General features: G+C 38.2%; 1 pseudogene; it reads left to right on the top strand.

Moving 5' to 3' along the window:
• The first annotated feature begins 12,685 nt into the window (after nt 1-12,685).
• Nucleotides 12,686-19,269, top strand: LOC114047938 (annotated as a pseudogene).
• The last annotated feature ends 294 nt before the right edge of the window (nt 19,270-19,563 follow it).

The raw sequence follows: 19,563 nt of genomic DNA, 5'->3' as shown, positions 1-19,563 counted from the left end.
CTTATTTCCTTCCTTCTTTCCCTCCTTTCTTCCTTCTTTCGTTGTTTCCTTCCTACCCTCCCTCTCTCCTTCTAGCCAGGAAGACCTAAGTTCAAATCTGGCCTCAGACACTTACTAGTTATGTGACCCTGGGCAAGTCATTTAACTCTGTTTGCCTCAGTTTCCTCATCTGTAAAATGGGCTGGAGAAGGAAATCACAAACCACTGCAGTATCTTTGCCAAGAAAACCCCAAATGGGGTCATGAAGACTGAACAACAACAACACTCTCACGTTAATATTACATTTCCTAGAATGTTTTGAGGGTGGGGTGGGGCATATCTGATTTCATTTGTTCAGCAACTTCCTCTGTCATTTCTTAGGGTTACTTAGACCACTGAGAAGGGAAATTTCTTCCCCATGGTCATCTAGATAATGTATATCAGAGGTAAGGCTGGAACTCGTGTCTTCTTGACTCCAATTGGTCTATCTGAAACCTCTTAGCTATGATCACAAAACAAAAAGAAAAAAGTAAAGGGGAAGAAATTAACAAATGATCTTCAGAGATAGTGACTGAAAAGTTCATTCTGTGTTGAAATTAATTAATTTAAATTGCAATAGTCACTGAGTAAGTTTAATTGTATTGATGCTCGATATCAATTCTTAATAAATCATTTAAGTTTAAAAGTCACAATAGCAGGAACAACAGGCATCTCCATCAAAAAAGTACAAAGTATCAAGAGATCCCAGCTCTGCTACTTAATATATATAGTGACCTCTGGTCAGTTGCTTCACCTCTCTTGGCCTCAGTTTTCCTGTTAATAAAATGGGGAGGTGTTAGCCTGACTGACTTTTAAGGTCTCTTTCAGACCTAAGCCCATCATCCCATGAATAAGCTACAAAGAGATGATTACTGACCTTTCTGTGGAACTGCCAAAGTAGCTGCTTCATCTTCTTTCAGTTTCCTCACTTTTCCTCAAGAACACAATGCCTGTGTCATTTGTAGGGCATCAGGGCAATCACTGAAAAAAAATTGTAAAGTGTTTTGAGAGATAAATTATCACATGCTCACAGGATTCAGAGTCAGAAGGGACCATAGAGATCATGATTATACATTTATTCTAGAGATGAGGCTAAGAGAAATTAAATGATTTATCCAGCAAGATAAAGGTAAGAATTGGTAATGGCAGGATTTGAACTCAGATTCTCTGATTTAGATCTCATGCTCTTTCCATTACAGCAATTGCGGGATTTTTTTTCCCCCAAAGAAACTCCCCTTTTCTTGGATGCTGCAAAAATGAACTCACTGTATCCAGTTGGTCTCAAAATTTGGTTAAAGAAAAGAATTAAATACATCACTGGAGGCTAAGAGAGTCAAGCCAAAGACAAAGAGAAGATTAGAAAAAAATACATATTTAATGGTTTGTGTAGCTGGCTGGAACAAGCTATTCTAAGTAATTTAGCATGGCTACCATGATATGTCTCTTAAGTATTGGTATTCTCAGTCATGGGCTTCTAAAATTTCAACCAATTCTTTGCCTCTTTATTCATGATTGACATTTGGCAAATTGGGCTCCTGGTCTGGTTTAATCAATAGATTCCTTTAAGCTAGGGCACTACCTATAGTCACCATGATGAGATGGAAAAGGTTTGCATGTGTTTGCTTAAGTGTATCTGTTGGAGTATGCGTGTGTGTGTGTGTGTGTGTGTGTGTGTGTGTGTGTAGAGCACACAAATTTTTGTTACCTCCCAGAAAAAAAAAACTCATTTATTTTTCTTCTTGGGAGGAGGTGGATAATATAACTTCTTTTCTCAAAAAAAGCTTCATGCCAATTCATTTATGTTTTGGGGAGGAGGAAATCCTGAGGGTTCACTTATGTTGCGTTGACTCAGTCAAGTTTGGAGGTAAAGAAACATCAGTACCTAACCTACCAGGCAGAATGAAGGTTTTCATAAAAAGAACCACTGTTTGGATGAGTGCCTTTTGGAGGGGGTGGGAAAAGTGTATGTAGGGGTGGAAGGGAGCTAATCTTGCTATCTGTAATCACTGGAACTTTTAAAGGAAGTTTACACAAGGCTCACAAACAGATTTCTTTTTTCCCCTTTCTCAGGCCTGCTCTGAGAACATCTGCATGGAGGATAAAGGAGATTGGCCAGCTTAAGGAAATCCCCCTCTGAGGCCTGGGTGGAATATTGTCCAGCAAAGTGGACCATATGCCTTAGAGAGACAACTATCTGGGAAATGTCTCTTCAAATAAACAGACCCCCCTACAAAAGACAGGTATGACCCAGGTCAGAAAGGTTATGTGTTTCTTAGGGCTTTGTTGTCCAGGTCTTAACCTCCAGCGCTGGGATGCCAGGCCTTGAGTGTCCGTTTTTTCCCTTCCAGACAAACTGTAGGTAGCCTTCAATGTTCGGAAACTACAGGAATGTAAAGAACCTGTCAGTCTGTTTTGAGCCTGGTGGAGTAACAATAAAGACTCGAAGTTGAATGTTCCTTTTGAAATTTCTGGCAGTTTCCAAAGGATAAAGCATTGCAGGGACATCTTCTGGAAATGAAAACAAGCTTCATGTAGAAGACTGGAGGGCTTCCTTACAGTCTCATCCTGAGTTGATTTTTAAAAGGAAACTAGGGATTCTCTGAAGCAGAAGAGATGCCTTCCAGGCTTGGGGCGGGGTGCAGTGTCTGAAGAGAAGTGATATAGATAAATTGGAAAAGGTAGATTGGAGCTAAGGCTTTAAATACCAAACAGAGCAGGTGATAAGAAACCATTGGCAACATTCTAGAGAAGAATGTTGCCAAACTCATCACTATTAGGACTTCAGCTTTGCACAGATCTTATTTCTTTTACTTATCATTCTAATTTTATTTAAGTAAACTTTATTTAAATAAATTCTATTTACTTATTATTCTAATACGTGTCCAGTCATGAAGTGAACAGAATTGTGCTATAAGCATCAAATGAGTTCTTCTCCTTCATGGAAGTGAAAGAAAACTCTTTGATACAAAATTTAAACCTTGGTGGTAAAGAAGAAACACCACATGATTTCTTGTATTCTCTCCAATTAAAGCTGGAGGATACAGCAAGGACAATACTAGATGCTTAATAAATGCTTGCTGAATTGAATTAAGGACCTATTCTTTATAAAGATGATAAGATAATCATGAACTTCTCTTTGCTTTTAACAAGCTTTCAGTCTAGCAGTTCATTTAATCTGTGATCTTATTGTCAGAACTGGACTGAGCAGATATATTTTCATGCTGGAAAGTCAAAGAAGAAAACATCTACCTGGGGACTCCTATGAGGTGGGATTTTAGTGGAACATGGAAATGGCCCACTTTGCCCAGAATATAAATCATAGTTGAAGAGGTAACTTTCTTAAGGTATAATGTGTGTGTCTCATTTTCCTGGTCTTTGTGCCCTAATAATTGGACTTTTTTATGTCTGCTGACATGAGCTGGTCTAACATTTCTAATCATGAAGATTGTGACCTCTTCATGGCTTCTCATTCTGCACAATTCTTGTTCATACGCAAATTTGAATATTCAAATGGATCTGCAATCTCATTGATTTAGTAGCTCCCTCCAAAGATGCTGATTTTATGCCTATTTCAACCAATCCATACCTGCCCCTTTCATATAACTCTTGTCCATGATCTCCCAAAATTTGCTTTAGGGAGTTCACTCAACCTAGTGGAAGTTTCCTTGCATTCTCTTAATATCATGAGGGTACCAGTGGAGCACTCTGGTGGTCTACTTTTCATTCCTCACTCTTGCAACATGACTAGCCCACCTCCTCTTCTTCCTATCATATACATTCTTGATGACATCCTTTGATTCTGTTTTTTGTAGTTCCTCTTTGGTTATATGTTGCAACCTGTTCACGTTAACAATGAGCCTTTCTATTGCCTTCATAGGATACTCATCCTTAACTCTCCAGAGACAATGGTAATCCAGGTTTCAATGATATAGCAATGCTCATAAAATGTGAATTTGGTAAAAATGTATCAGCTTGAAGTCAATAAAGGGGCTTTGCAATTTCCCCAAAGCAATCCAACCTGCTTTCTTCCTCCTGTTCCACTCTAGATCCAATTCATCATCCATATGTACTGTCTGTCCTATTGTCCTACTGTCTGTCCATACTATTGAACAAGCTTTATGAGATGTTCATTCAGATACATGTTGAAATCTGGGAAACTGACATTCTTCATCCATTTGGTATTTCCTTGGCAAGGTAAAGTTTCCAAGAGTAACCAAAGCTTTCTTCCAGAAGGATGCTTTGTTTTTCATTCCATAAAGCAGTGTTCTAAGACTTGATGCAATAAATACAATGCCATCAACAAAGTGCAATTTTGGAGGACCTCAACATGCACAAGGAATCCCTTTGGGATCTCTATACTAGACTCTCTCCATCACAATGGAAAATGATTTTGAAAAAGAAAAAAAAAGAAAATGACTTTGGCAAGAATGCATCTCCCTATGTTATGTCTTGACTGATGATCATCAGAAGGTCATTAAACAAGGCTTCTTTTTTTTCTGTTGTCTTATCTTCCAAGAAATCTTAGATAATCTCGATGTATGGATGGGAAACACCTTATTGAAAAAGAGATTATAAAGTAGTGGTTTATTTCACTGAATCAATTTTGTTTATACTCAGCAAATAATAAGCAGAATGGAAACCTATTCTCTGCTACTTTCAGTTAATCTTGAAATGGTAATAACATGATTCATTGTCAAAGATCATTTGCTTGTTCCCTATTAGCGCCTTCACTGAGGATGGCCTTGATTCATGTATGGATGACCCATCAACATTTTGAATAAATGCAGAATAGACATAAAGTTGAGTAATTGTTGTTGTTACTAGCGGAGGCCATCTCCAGGCACAGGGGTTCCTCACAGATTGAAATGTACCTCCAATAAATAGGTGGATGTTAAATTTTAAATGTTAAATTTTCAGTGTGAGCATATGTATCTTGGAAATTGGCTATGCATCAAGGCTTGATTTATTGTTTAGTGGATTGTCTCTACTTAAGAAAGTGATAAAGACAATGTTTATAATGCAAATTAAACTTAAATGTGTGTCAGATATATATATATATATATGTGTATGTATGTATGTGTGTGTAGATATGTAATATGTACATATTTATTAAATGAGTGACATTAGTGTAACAACCTCAGTTTTCTCATCTACATAATGGAGATAATACACACACACACAAAAAAAAAAAACAGAGAGAGCCCTATCTCACAAGGTTACTATAAGAACCAAGTCAGATGATATACATAAAGCGCTTTGTAAACCTTAAAGCTCTATATAAGTGTGAACAATTAGAAATACTTTTGCCACAATAGGTAAGATCACATGTTTAGAACTGGAAGGGACTTTGGAGGTCATCTGTCCCTCCCCCTCATTTTACAGATGAGAAAACTGTCCACGGAGGTGAGATGACTAGCCCAATGTCATAGATAATAAGGTAGGTAATAAATAGCCAAGGCAGGATTTGAACTCAGATTCTCCAACGATAAATCTGGCCCTCATTCCATCATATTACTGTTGCCTCTCCCTGGCTCTAGAGATGCCTATCTGGTAACAGGGAGGTATGAGTTTGGCTCCCACTCTCATTTTAAACAATGGGCCCACTGATGCCAAAAGAAAGACTCTTTGACTCCTGTTCACTCCCTTACTTCCCCAAGTCATCCACCTTTTTGCTGGTCCATGGCCTAGGTTACACAAGGGTGGTGCTTGACCATGTTGTGGTTGTGGATTTAATCTAATAAAGACCAAGTTAAATGTAATTACCCTTCTAAGTCATTATAATAATTGGCGAATGAGGCCATAACATAAGGGCTTCTTAGGTTGGGAGCAACCTTGATGTTCCAAATGGCTACAATTAGAGAGATGACCCTGTTTGCCACTTAGCCTGGGATGATTGTCCATCCTCTTGAGTTAGGGTATTGTCTTTCTCACTGAGGATAAGTAATTGGTAATATGCTATGTTGAGATCAACAGGTGAAAATTGTCCTGAAAAAACAAAACATAATTGTAAGCAAAGAAAAGCTGGCTATTTGTCCTTAAATCATTCTGTTGATGCAACTAGGTGGCACAGTGGATAGAGAACATTGAGCCCAGAGTCAGGAAGACCTGAGTTCAGATCTGGCTTCAGACACTTACTAGCTTTGTGACCCTGGGCAAGTCACTAAATCCCGTTTGCCTCAATTCCTCATCTGCAAAATGAACTGGAGAAGGAAATGGCAAACCACTCCAGTCAGTATCTCTGCCAACAAAACTCCAAATGGGGTCACGAAGAGTCAGACATAACTGAAAAAAAAATCAAAACTGAACAACAATAAAGAAAGGAGGTCATGTGGTATGGTAGAATGATGATTAGATTTAGAATCAAGACTTAACCTCTCTAGGTCTGTTTCTCATCTTTAAGATAAAGGAGTGGACTAGATGGTCACTCCCAGTTCTTTGTCTAGTAGAATACAAGCTCTATGAAGGCAGGGACTTGGTTTTTTTTTGTCTTTGTATCTCCAGAGCCTAGCACAGGACCTGACATAAGTAGATGCTTAATGAATGTGCATTGCATTGGGTCATAAGATCCTAGATTTAGAACTGAAAGGAACCTTTGAGACCATCTAGTCCTAACCCCTCATTTTATAGAGGAGGAAACTGAGGCTTAATGAGGTTAAGGCACTTGCCTAAGGTCACAGGGGTGAGTGATGGAAGTCAGATTGGCTTAAATCTATAGCACTAAGAACTTCAAAAACCCAGAGCTTTGAACTTACCAGCAGATTTCTCTGCTATAGCTTAGTACCTTTTGCCCATCCTGCCTTCCAGAACATGGTAACTTACCTAGTCAGCTATCTCAGCCACAGGGCTGTTAGGAATCCAATATCCTCCCAGCTAGGGCCCAGATAGACTATGTCTCCTGGGGAGGAGCTGCTCCTAAGAACTGGGGTGTGTTTTTTGTCTAATTGTGTTTGCTCCCTATGGATAGACATGACAGGGATGACAGTGCTGATGAGCAGAAGTCAACAGGGCCCACGTCTGAAGTCATTTGCAGATAAACGGGCTCTTTTGAAACCACAGCAGCCGGCAATAAAACAACTTGAAGACAAGCCCTGCAAACACCTGCCAGCTTCATCTTATCAGGCAGAAGATTTATAAGGAAAGCACTGGAAGGCCCTGCTATCCCACATCAGAGTAATATAAATAGAGAGAATAAATAACGAGCCAGCCCCAGGCCCTCCTCCACTCAAGAAAACGCAAAGATCTGTAACCACTCTTAGAGAGGTCTGAGATACCATCATATTTTAAATTGCTGAGAGTCCCACCATCCAGCTAGGATTAAATGAGGATTTGGAGGTTCAGCTATATTGTTTGAGACAAAGCCTGATGGCCCATCCCAAGGATTGTAGAGTAAACTACTTATCGTACACTTTCAGTTTCCACCTAGCTCCAGGTGTCAAACTATAACCTGAATTAGTAGATGATGAAAACACAACTTGGAAAAGAAAGGCCACTCTATGCAGCAGATCTTGTACACGTAGCAGAGTTAAATTATATCAGGACACAGGAATCAAAAGATCAGAAGCAGTCTAAGGAGGATTCTGTGGCTTCCAGGATAAGATTTAGATTTGAGGGGGAACTTAGAGATCATTTTAAGATGCTCCCCCTTCCTTTTGCAGATGAGGAAACTGAGGCCCAGAGCAGGAAAGTTATTTACTCAGGTAGTAATTGATAGAACCAGGATGTGAACTCAAGTCATTGGACTACCCAACCAGCACTCTCTTTCTATTGCAACACACTGCTTCTATGGAAGCCAGTCCTCTTTGATATATGTTCATTTACCAGGAAGATAACCTTATACTTCAAAGATTTATGATTTCATTGGGTCGCTGGTATGGCTATTGTTTGCTGATTTTCCTGGAGTTCAGGAATTATGTCACCCTCAAGCAACTCTAATGGTTCCTATGACCTTCAGAATCAAATACAATTTAGTATGAAAATTCCAACAAGCTATTTCTTCAAAGTTTTCTAACCATGAAACAAGAGGAACATAGAGTGAATGCATATCCTATATCTCGTGCCCAGGTGGTGAGTTCAAAGAGAGCGGGACGAGGCAGGTCCTCAGGCAGATGCTGTATATGTCATGTCCAATCACTTCCATAGTGGTTGAATAATCATTAAAAACATTTTATCTACTTTAATATACATGAATTCTTTCAGAGACACACTTAATTGCCTGTTAGCTTGGTTGTTGCAAGAAAAAACGAGTCTGTGAATAATACAAATGGGAATGATAAAGATGGACAAGAATCATTCCACCTAGAGGTTTAAAGAAAGACCAGCCAGAAGACCCTGAGCCTTGTAGCTCTCATTTTAACTCTCCTAGATGACTCAGAAGCCTGAAGAAGCAGGAATGGAATGGATCAGAAGTGCAAGTATCAGCTAGAGAGAGCACATCACACTTACATGCAGAGCGGATTATTTCTCCTCTTGAGTCATTTGTGAACTTCTTGGGAAACTCTGACATGTTGTACCTAGTTAACTGAACTCTCTAGATTACAACTTTGGGTTCCTGAGTTCTAAACCAGGCAGATGCCCTCTGCCTTCCACATAAATACTGCAATGTGTTTGGAAGGACCAGTATCTACAAATGTCTAGAAGCCTAGAATTTAGAGCTGTGAAGGACCTTAGACTTTATCTGGTCTATCCCTCTCTTTAGGTGGAAACAGAAGCTGAGAGAGGCCAAGTCACTTGCCCAAATTCACACAGATAAATACGAGAATCAGGATTAGAATCCAAATCTATTGCACCATATTGCCTATTAATGAATGTTTGTTTGGATCACATTGAATTGGTAGGCAGAGACTTTACACAGAAGCTTAGCTGTCTCAGTGGTCTCAAGCAGCAAGTGAGAAACATGAAGTAGGAGCTACATCAAGAATTGTTTAATTTTCATTCTCTCTAATTAACCATAACAGTGTCCAAAGAATGAGTTTTTGGGAAGCTGAGTGGACTTAGCCCATAAGCTTGCCCCTTTGCAGATCCCCATGTAAAATTTTCGAGAAAAACCTGTGTTATTCCACCGGGGTGGGAAGGGGACAGAGGTGACGGGTCAGGGAGGGCCTCATCAGATTATTGGAATGTCAATGAGCAGACATCCTTTTGTGGTCAGGGTTCAATAGGTGATGAAATCTGAAAGGACAGTAGGGCAGAAATAATAGAAGGTGAAACCAATAAAAGCAAACAAAGGGAAAAGGTTGGCTTGTGGAAAAAAATTGCCTCTGAAGATAACGTGCTTGAAAAAATAAATAATAACCCAAGTTGGTGGTGAAAAACCACAAACAATGCTAGAGGAGAATTTTTGTTAAAACAAAATCATCACAAAGTTTTAAGGTTTTAAAATGTACAATCTAGAAAGTTATTAGATATGTAAATACATATACATACAAATACACACTCATCAGTAAAAGAAACATATATACATGTAAGTATATATAACATAAATTTTATATAATTTATACATACATACATGTATGTGTGCTTATACATTTATATGTATACATGTGTGTGAATACACATATATAATTTATGTAAGAAAACTTGAAAGTTCTTATACAAGGCAAAGAAAAGAGACAATCTTTCAGCCCACTCAATCTTTCTAATTCAGGATTACTCTTAAGCTTTGCTGATGTTTTGTGAAGTCTGATTTGAAAAGATGAATCTGCCTTTTAAGAAAATGAATTAACCTCATTGAGCCTCAGTTTCCTCATCTGTAAAATGGAGATAATAATCACAGCTACACTCATAAGATTGTTGTGAGGATTAAATGAGATAATAGCTGTTAAAAAAATGTAAAAATACCTAGCACAGTGTCCGACACATAGAAGGCTCTATATAAATGCTTATTCCTTTCTTTCCCTTCTCTTATTCCTCTTCCCTTCTTCCCCTTGTAGCACTACATTTATGATCCTCTGATCCCTCTTTCTCCTTTAATATGGTTGCATTATACAGTGGAAATCACAAAGGTCTTAGAGACCTGGATTTATGTTTTGATTCTGACACTATTGTTTGGGCAAGTCACTAAACCTCTCTGAGACTCATCTGTGAAATGGGGATTTTCTTGTTTGTAAAATGAGGATGACAATATTTGAACTCCATGCCTCACAAAGTTAGGCAATGAGATCACACATGTAAAGCATCGGATCACTTTAAGGAGTATACAAATAGAAGCTATTGTTATTGTATTTAATATGTCATTATGGTTCAAAGGTGACTCCGGGTTTTTGAAGGTTAGGCCAGTATCATGTAAATTCTAGCAGGTTCTACCAAGCTGAAAAAGAGTCAAGTAGAGAACAGTTATGTTCATCGCGGTCTCCTCAGAGTTTTTCCTGGGGTCATTATAATCTGGACCCTAAAAGGGACCTTTGATCCTCCACAAGCACTCAGATATTGAACATGTGGCAGGCTTTATTTAATGACAGAAAATGACAAAGACTTGGACATGAGAACATGAATGTTCAAAGTGATTCTCTAGCCCTATCTCAGGAACCTATGAAGATAATCCAGATTTTAGTGCCATCCTGCAACTGAGCCTTCCTATACATTGGGTAGAAGGATGTGGGGTTGACTGTGAGTTAACTAATCCTCTCCTTTAGTTGGTGCCACTTTCTCAAAGGACCTTTACAATACACATATCTCCCAATACTAGCACAGAAATAGATCTAGGTTGCTTTTATACATCTGTTCACTTTCAGGACTATGAAGATGGTCCTAGAGTGTATGTTTCTGTCTCTGAATCTCTATTAGTCTGTGCGTACACTTAGAGTCAAGTCCTAGAATTATACGGTATTACTAGAAGCAAGAAGATTGGGAACTTGCACAATGGAGAGGGGATAAAATGGGAGAGTTATAGGGGACAAGGGGGGTAGATGTAGTTGTATTGGAGACAAATCCTATGATATTTGAGGGAGGATGAAATGCAAACCTCTTCCCACCCTCCAGTTGGTTGATCACACATACCTTAGGGTAGGCCATAGTCCCTACCAGGGAAACCACTTTGATACACCATTATACCTCAAATATATTCATTTGTAAATATGTTAATTTGTAAACTTGAGACAGTACCAGAACAAAGATTGATCAGTGTGGGCCTGGAAAGTTCTCTGGCAGGAAGAGGAAAATTCATACTTTATCATTCAAATTCATGCCTTATTCTCAGGATAGCAGGGAAGTGATAGGGTTTTTATTGCTACTTAGTTCACTCTGATACCTGTTTAAGTCAGTCTTGTCTTCTCAACTAGATGGGAAGCTTTTTGAGGGAAGAGCCCATGTATTTTATTTCTCTAATTCTCTGCAGGGCCTGGCACAGTCCTAAGTAATACATAATAGATGACAGAGAAATACCCAGTTGATCACTGGTCAACTAGAAATAGAATCCACATTCCCCAAAACTCAATTTAGGTTCCAACCAATAAAGCCTTGAAAGAAAGATGAAGGAAACACAACTTTAAACATTTCTATATTGTGGGACACCATCATGAAGGAAGCCAACCTGTAAAACTCACCAGAAAACAATCAACGCAAGATGTTCATTCTTCATTCTAGTACAAAAATACGAAAGATTTCCACTGTTCAATGTTTTGGGCAATTGACAGATTGTCCAAAGGTTAACTACTGCATGCTGCCCTGCAAGTGTACAAATAATTCTTCACAGTACAACTGGAGGAAGATATGAGATTTGGAAGTATTGTCTTGGGGATTGAATTGTCTTTTTGTGTGTGTCTAGCTTTGTCACTGTATTTTCTTTTCTATGCTCTTATTATCTTAATGTTGAACTAGCTCTCATAGATCATAAGATTTTAAGGGTAAAAAAAAACAACAACAACAACAAAATACACCTTAGGGATTATCTAGTTTAACTCCTTTACTTAACAGATGAGGAAACTGAAGACCAGAGAGTGACTTGCCCAAGGCCATAGAGTCTAGTAAGGGGAAGAGTTGGGGCTAGATATCATTTCTTAACTCTTAGCCCAGACTTCTTTCCACTCTCCAATGTGCCTCTCTACTTTCTTCTGATTTTATCCTGGCATTTGGAAGGTATATATTCTTAGGGTCATTTTTAGAGACACCCTACATTACTAGCAACATGATCTAGTCAGCTGTGTTTTAGAATAAAAAAGCAGAGCAGTGTGCCCTCCATGTTATTTCTGTATGTGTCTGGTAGCCTATTTCCTTGGGCTCTGCTTTAGAGAAACCACTTCTACTTTTCCCCAAAGAATCAATACAATGCAGGGCTTTATTTTGGTGATTATGAGAGAAGGATCAGATGAGGATGAGTAATTTCAGTTCAAATACTCCCCCTTGACTCTGTTCCTTTCAAGTTATTTAGGTTTCCAGTTGGAGATGTCTATAGGTTCATAAGAGTCTAGAGCTGAAAAGGGCCTTTGAGGTCATTTAGTCCAATAGATTCACTTCATTTTTTAAATGAGTAGACTGAGACCCAACAAGGTGAAATGACTTCACGCAGGGAAGATTCAAGGTCACTCAGGGAATAAGTAACAGAGACAGGATTTGAACCCAGGATTCTTGCTTCAAATGCAACGTCTTTACCACTACTATACCATATGTTCATGTCCTCTGTTTCAACCTGACTACAAACTCTAAATTCCCAAGTCCCAGAGAAGGTGTGCCGATGTGCAAACACTCTGGAAGGCGGAAGCTGATGGGTACCACCCTCTTTTATCTCCCTGAGGCTCTCAGGGAACATGGGAGCATGCAGAAACCTTCAGGCTTTTTTAAATAATGGTGTCCTTACCCATGTGACCCTGAGACCATTATTCCCCAAGACCGTTGAACCACCTTTTATTTGAGAGACACTGTGCTTTTTTAAAGTCACTTTCCACTTCTGTGGCCTTAAAAATGACCATTAAAGAAACTACCACTTTGTCACCTTCCCCTTTCCCCTAGCAGCTTCTGAGAAAGATAGACAGAGATGTAAACCCCGCCAGCCCTGTTTTAGGTTGAGCTACCTTATTTGGTCAAAGGAAGAGGGTAACTCCTACTCACCCACCTAGGACTGATGTTAGGTTTCAGTACAAAAGTTTGCACACACCTACACCCTGCCCACAAGTTGGCATACCCCCAGGATAAATAAAGCATGCATTTTTCATATTAATCATACATATAAAAGCATATAACCTCTCTATGTATTGTGCTCTCTGGGCTCGATTCACCCCCTGTTTAATTTTATATTGTTCTTGCAGTCCTGATGTGCCCCAGGGTATAATTGTCATTGATTCACTAACTTATAAAGGCCTGTGATCTATTCTTATTTGCTGAGTTCCCTGAGAACAGTAGTAGTGACTCAAATCTTCAACCATAGAGCAGTGAGAGGTCAGAGGTGTTTTTGAAGCAGGCACAATGACTTGTAACTTGGTATTACCTTTAACACATGCCTTTGGGGTTGATTCACTCACTGCCACATTCTATGAGAGGAAAAATTGCTACCATAATATCTAGCCTAAACCCTGTAGCTCACCCTCTAATCAACTAAAGTTCCATTGTAATTAGATCCATTTTATCCCCACTTTAAAAGTCACACACTTTGAAAAAAGAGAAGTTGGGAAGTGAGAAATGGCAAATGTACTTCGAAACCATCCTTGTACAACTGAAGGTTTCTGTGAAGCTTAAATTATGTTTGGAATGATAAATAGCTCACTGAGCATAATTTGGTATAAATGCTGAAAATTAGAGGCAGTTCTGATGTACTACAGTATGCCCTTCTTCAACTGGGAGTTCAGAGGGTCTGGATTCCAGTCTCAGCTTTCCAAAGGTATGCTCTAAATATTTATCATTTGGCTCTTAGGGGAAAAATATATATATATATATACACACATATGTGTATGTGTATGCATATATATTGTATATATACATATGGCAAGATGTATTTTTAAGTTTAATCTGCATTATCAATATTTTCTTCATCACTTTCTCATCTAGTTAATTGACAAAACAATAAATCAAGCTCTTATTTGTAGCATTTTTGAGGTATAAATGCTCACACTGAAAATTTAAGAGCCAGTTTGAGCTGGCTTATACCCCTGAAGCTTTCCCATTAATTCATGCTCTTCATATAGGACAGGCTTCCTTTTCCAATCATACTTCTCAATCAATCAATAAATATTTATTAAACACCTACTATGTTCAAGGCACTGTGCTTAGTGCTAGGCATGATATTTATATACCATACTTTGCTTTCAACTCATTGTAATATATTTATTTTTTATAATATGGCATGATTACATCAACCATATCACTTTCTGTTGTATTTCTGGTGGCTTGTAATTTTGATTAACTAGAGATTGTGCAAATCCAAATTCTCAATCATATAGAATATTGATTTTACAAAATAGACTTTTGCCTCAGGAAGACACTTGGTAAAAATTAAAAGCACTGCATAAAAAAGGAACTATATATACAAAAATATTTATAGCAGCTCTACGTGAGGTAACAAAGAACTGGACATTGAGGGGATGTCCATCTGTTGGGGAAGGGCTGGACAAATTGTAGTATGTGATTGTGATGGAATATTATTGCACTATAAGAGTGACAAGGGGCAACTAGGTGGTGCAGTGGATAGAGCACCGGCCCTGAAGTCAGGAGGACCTAAGTTCAAATCTGGCCTCAGACAAAACACTTGACACTTACTAGCTGTGTGACCCTGGGCAAGTCACTTAACCCCAATTGCCAAAAAAAAAAAGAAAAAAAAAAAGAATGACGAGCAGGATGGTTTCAGAAAAATCCCAGAAGTCTTATGTGAACTGATACAAAGTGAAATGAGCAAAACCAGGAGAATATTATACACAATAGCAACAATATTGTAATGATGATCAACTGTGAAAGATTTAGGTGTTTTGATCAAGACAATGATCCGATACAATTCCAAAGGACCTATGGTGAAAAATGTAGAGAGAGAACTGATGAACTCTAAATGCAGATTGAAGCATACTTTTTTCACTTTCTTTATGTTTCTTGTTTTTTATTTTTGCAGTATGGCTAATACGGATATGTTTTATATGACTTCACATGTATAACTGATATTATATTGCTTGCCTTTTCAATGAATAGGGGCAAGAGAGAGAGAGAGAATTTGGAACTCAAATCTGTTTTAAAAAAAAAAGAATGTTAAAAATAAATAAAAAAGAAAGCATTGTAAATTTCATAAATACAACCCAACCCCCTCTCTTCCTTCTCTTTTAAGTTGACTATTCATCAGCAGTACCTGTTCAAGGTATTTTTACTGATGGATCCATCCAACTGCATATCATAGAACAGACACTGGACCCTATGCTTGTCTACTTGTTTTTTTTCCTATATACATAATTAGGCTGAACTCTTTTGAGTGATTATAGATTTTTAGCTCTTTCTTCCTCTTTTTGCCTGCCACCAGCTCCTTGATAACTCTATGCTTGGTGTGTCTTTCCTGAAACAAACCAAATAATTTGTAAGTATTGCCACTGTCTATTGGTCCAATTAGACTTCCAGATTCAAGTGCAAAGCATTCAATCTCTATTTTTCCTTGGCATATAGGAAGAATTTTACACTTGAATAAACTGATGTTTACTTGTTTACCCAGGAGAGCTATATTGATATCTTTCATGAAGGACAAATGATTAGCGAGTTTTGTTTCAATTCTCTCTTTAACATGGAAGACACATTTAGTTCATATTCATTCTTTGTTCCCATTAGATTGTAAGCTCCTTAAGGGCAGGGACTGTCTTTTGACTTTTTTTTTTGACTCCCCAGTGCTTCACAGAGAGTGCCCACTACATAGTAGGCACTTAATAAATGTTCATTGAATTGAATTCTTTTTAAGATAATGGATTTGAGGATAAGAAGAATTACAATGGGCTTAAATTGGCTACTTGAAAAAGGCCACATTTTTATATCAATTATTCTTGACATTATTGTGTTGATGGCATGTTTTAAATAGAGACAGTTTTCTATGTGGATATCAAACACTCAGCTGTTCTCAATATACTCGGTTTTCTTTTGTACATTTGCAATACATGACCTAGCTGTAAATGAGGTCCTGACTCAAGGGTTTTGCAATAATCAACAAAGACAGTATGCAACATGGTGCTTTCTGGCAACTTGTTGAGTAGTACACTACCAAATCAATAATAAATTGCTTTTTACACCCCTGGAACTTTTTGGCTTAATCTTTTCACTCCTAAGCCAGTATATTATTTTCTTATAAGTATTTGTAAATTTTGGTGGCACATGTAAAAATATAAAGCACATAAAATTTTAATTGGTCTTTATTTGGGGGGAATCACTGATAGTCTAATCTTTTGGCAGTAGATACATAATATATTATGTTAGGAAAGGTGGGATCGGACTTACTGTTGGGATGGCTAGGTGGTATGGTGGATAGAGCACTAGGCCTGGAATTGGGAAAACGAGTTCAAATCTGGCTTCAGATGCTTCTTAGCTGTGTGATCCTTGGCAAGTCCCTTAACCTTTGTCTGCCCCTGTCTCCTCAACTGTAAAATAGAAATAATAATAGTACCTACCTCCGAGGGTTGTTGTGAGGATCAGATGAGATAATAATTGTAAAGTACTTAGCACAGTGCCTGGCATGTAGTTAGTGCTATATAAATATTAGCTATTATTATATCTCAGAGGAAACTGATAAAGAGCTTTGCTAATAATTCATGCACTGCTTCTAAACCTGTGATTTCATCGATGAAAAGAATTTCCAGTATGGAAACTTCCTTTATCAATGCAAAATTGGCAACTCTTGAGCAATATATAGTTTTAGGGAATTGTCTGGGACATTCAAAGTTTGAATGACTTGCTCAAGGTCATATAGCCCACATGTGTTAGAGGCAGGATTTCAATCCACATCTTCCTAATGGTAAGTTTGGGCGCATAGCTACTTTTTCATTCTGTATCACTATGTGGAATTTTATGAATGAAATAAATCAAAGTCAGAGTTCAATTTTATTTTAAAAGCTGTTCTGGCCACACATACAGAGCAGAAGTACTAATCTTACATAGCACTGGTACTTTTTGCAAAGTAGTTTTCAGTAGTCAGGTCTTTCTTCAGGCAATCTCAACTTTCTTTAACAGTGCCATTTAAGGTCAGTTAATTGGGGAAATTGGTAGGTACAATTGTTACTTATAATCCTTCCCCTTTGTCCAACCAGAAGGTGGAAATGTACCAAGGGATGAAGGAACAGGTGACTCTTCACTCCTAGAGGCCAACCCGGAGGAGAATGGAAAAGTGTCCCATACTAACTCTTCCAAAGAAAGAATTGGAACAAATATGTGTTCTGGGGTAAGGGTGAAGAATAAGAGGTCATGGCTGGAAACATATGACCATGGAGAGCCATGTCAAATGTCCTTCTTTTTGCTTATATTTATATCTGCAACTCTTAGCACAATTCCTGGTACATGGTAATTGCTTAATAAACGCTTGTTGCCTTGCCTATGACATCTCAATTTGTTTTTAAGAAAATTATTATGCACCTTCTATGCAGAAGGTACTGTGTTAGGCATTGGAGTACAATAAATAAATCACTTCATATCTCTGGGGCCTCTCCAATCAAATAGGAAAGATGAGTGTAAATGAATAATTAATGCAAATTAGAATATGGTAAATGATGATAAATGTTAAAGAGAGGTGAGAGAGAGAGAAACTTTTAGCTGAGAAGATATAATATAATTCAACACAACATAAATGTTAGATACTACTATGAGTAGTTTTCTGTGTTCAGTTCTCAAAGTGATACAAAGTTTAGATAAAACCTAGTTGCTACCCTCAATTAACTTACAGTATACTAAGGGTTGAGACAGACCCCCTCAGTTCTATGCTTTAGTATTTCAACATATCTGTGATCTCACTGATGATATTCTCTCCATCATTGCAAGTCACATCACAATAATGATGTCTTCTCATCTTGTCTGACTTTTGTCTGTGTTCAACTGATCCTTCACAGAGTACCTACCAAAGATGCTGGGTTCTAGTAATCTTGACCATCTCCCTTTCTGTTTATATGTTTTCTTGATGACATTCTTTATATCACTTCTTGTGTACAAGGTCATCATTGGAAATATGCTACAATCTACTTGATCCTATCACGCATCTGTGTTCTTTTGGTTCATTTGTTATTTTAATTCTTTGGAAACTGTGGCATTCTAAGATTTATAATCATATAACATTTCCAGACGAACATTTGTGTTAAAAATAGAGTCTTTGAGGCAGCAGTTGGAAGAGGAGGAGAGGAAAAAAAAGAGGAGAAAAAGGAAGGAAGGAAGGAAGGAAGTTGCCAGTGTGTTGATCCTGAAGTGGCACAGTCCCAGCTCCAGACCAGTCCAAGCTCTGAACTCTAGCTCTCCATGTACCGGGGGTGCCACATTTGCTACTTTGGCCCTTGTGTCTTTGGAAGATGAATGGGCCCTTTAACCTGGCTCATCAGCAGAGCAGAAAATCAAACTGGTTAGTAGCAACAGAAAAATACAAAAGTGGCTATTTTGTGTTACACACACGTAGCTACATATCTTTTTGAAGCTATGGAATTGACATAATCTGAGTAGGCTCAATTATCATTGAAATTACAAAGGGATAGCCACATGAAGTAATTACTGCTTATCCAGGAGAGGTAGAAAAGGGCAAAGTAGGAGGAAAGGTGAAAAGCCCAGCAGAAGCTTGGTGGAACCAGTCATAGGCTAACATCTTGCAAACCATCTGTAGAAGATAGATTCAGTGGCCAAAGTGTGCCTATGTTAAGAAGCTCTGAATAGCCATGCCAGGGGTCTTTGACAGGAACTCAGACACCTTGCTTTTTCTCCTTCAGAAAAGACCCAATAGAACCATGTGTTATAGCAAAGCCCTCAAAAGACAACACAATAATAAAAGAGCAGGAAAATAAGATTTCTGATCTGAAGCAACACATAGTTTCTTGTGACTGACAATAAAAGTTTGAGGAGAAAAAATAAGCAACTCAAAGCTGAAAAGGCCAGACTCCAAAAAGCTCCCCTAAGAAAGGAATTCAATGTAGAGGCTGACATTGTAGAAAAATCTGAATTATGGAGCCTGCTGCCACATTCAGAGACCGCTGGAACCTCCTCCATCAGGCAGAAGTCTTCAGCAAATACAATGAAATCCAAGGAAGTCCCAATTCTCATTCTTGCTCCCTTGGACTTTCTCCTCTAGAACTGCCTCTTCTGAAACTCCCTGAGAATACTTTGAAAAGATTTATGAATAGTTAAATAAAAGGTTATGAGGAGTTAATATGGTGGTAAAGGAGAGGAAATCATACCATTAGCACAGTAAAAAGGGAAAACTAAAAAGCTAGGGATTGTCTGACAGAATACTGTAGAAGAGACAGGGCCATAACTTAGAGAACAGTCTTTTCAGTTGTGTCCAACTCTTCATGACCTCATTTGGGGTTTTCTTGGCAAAGATACTGGAGGGGTTTGCCATTTCCTTCTCCAGCTTATTTTGCAGATGAAGAAACTGAGGCAAAACCAGTTAAGTGACTTGCCCAGAGTCACAGAGCTAGT

This window comes from Vombatus ursinus, unplaced genomic scaffold (assembly GCF_900497805.2).
Source record: "Vombatus ursinus unplaced genomic scaffold, bare-nosed wombat genome assembly UNPS02000577.1, whole genome shotgun sequence".
NCBI lineage: Eukaryota > Metazoa > Chordata > Mammalia > Diprotodontia > Vombatidae > Vombatus > Vombatus ursinus.
This window is presented reverse-complemented; position numbering and strand designations above follow the sequence as displayed.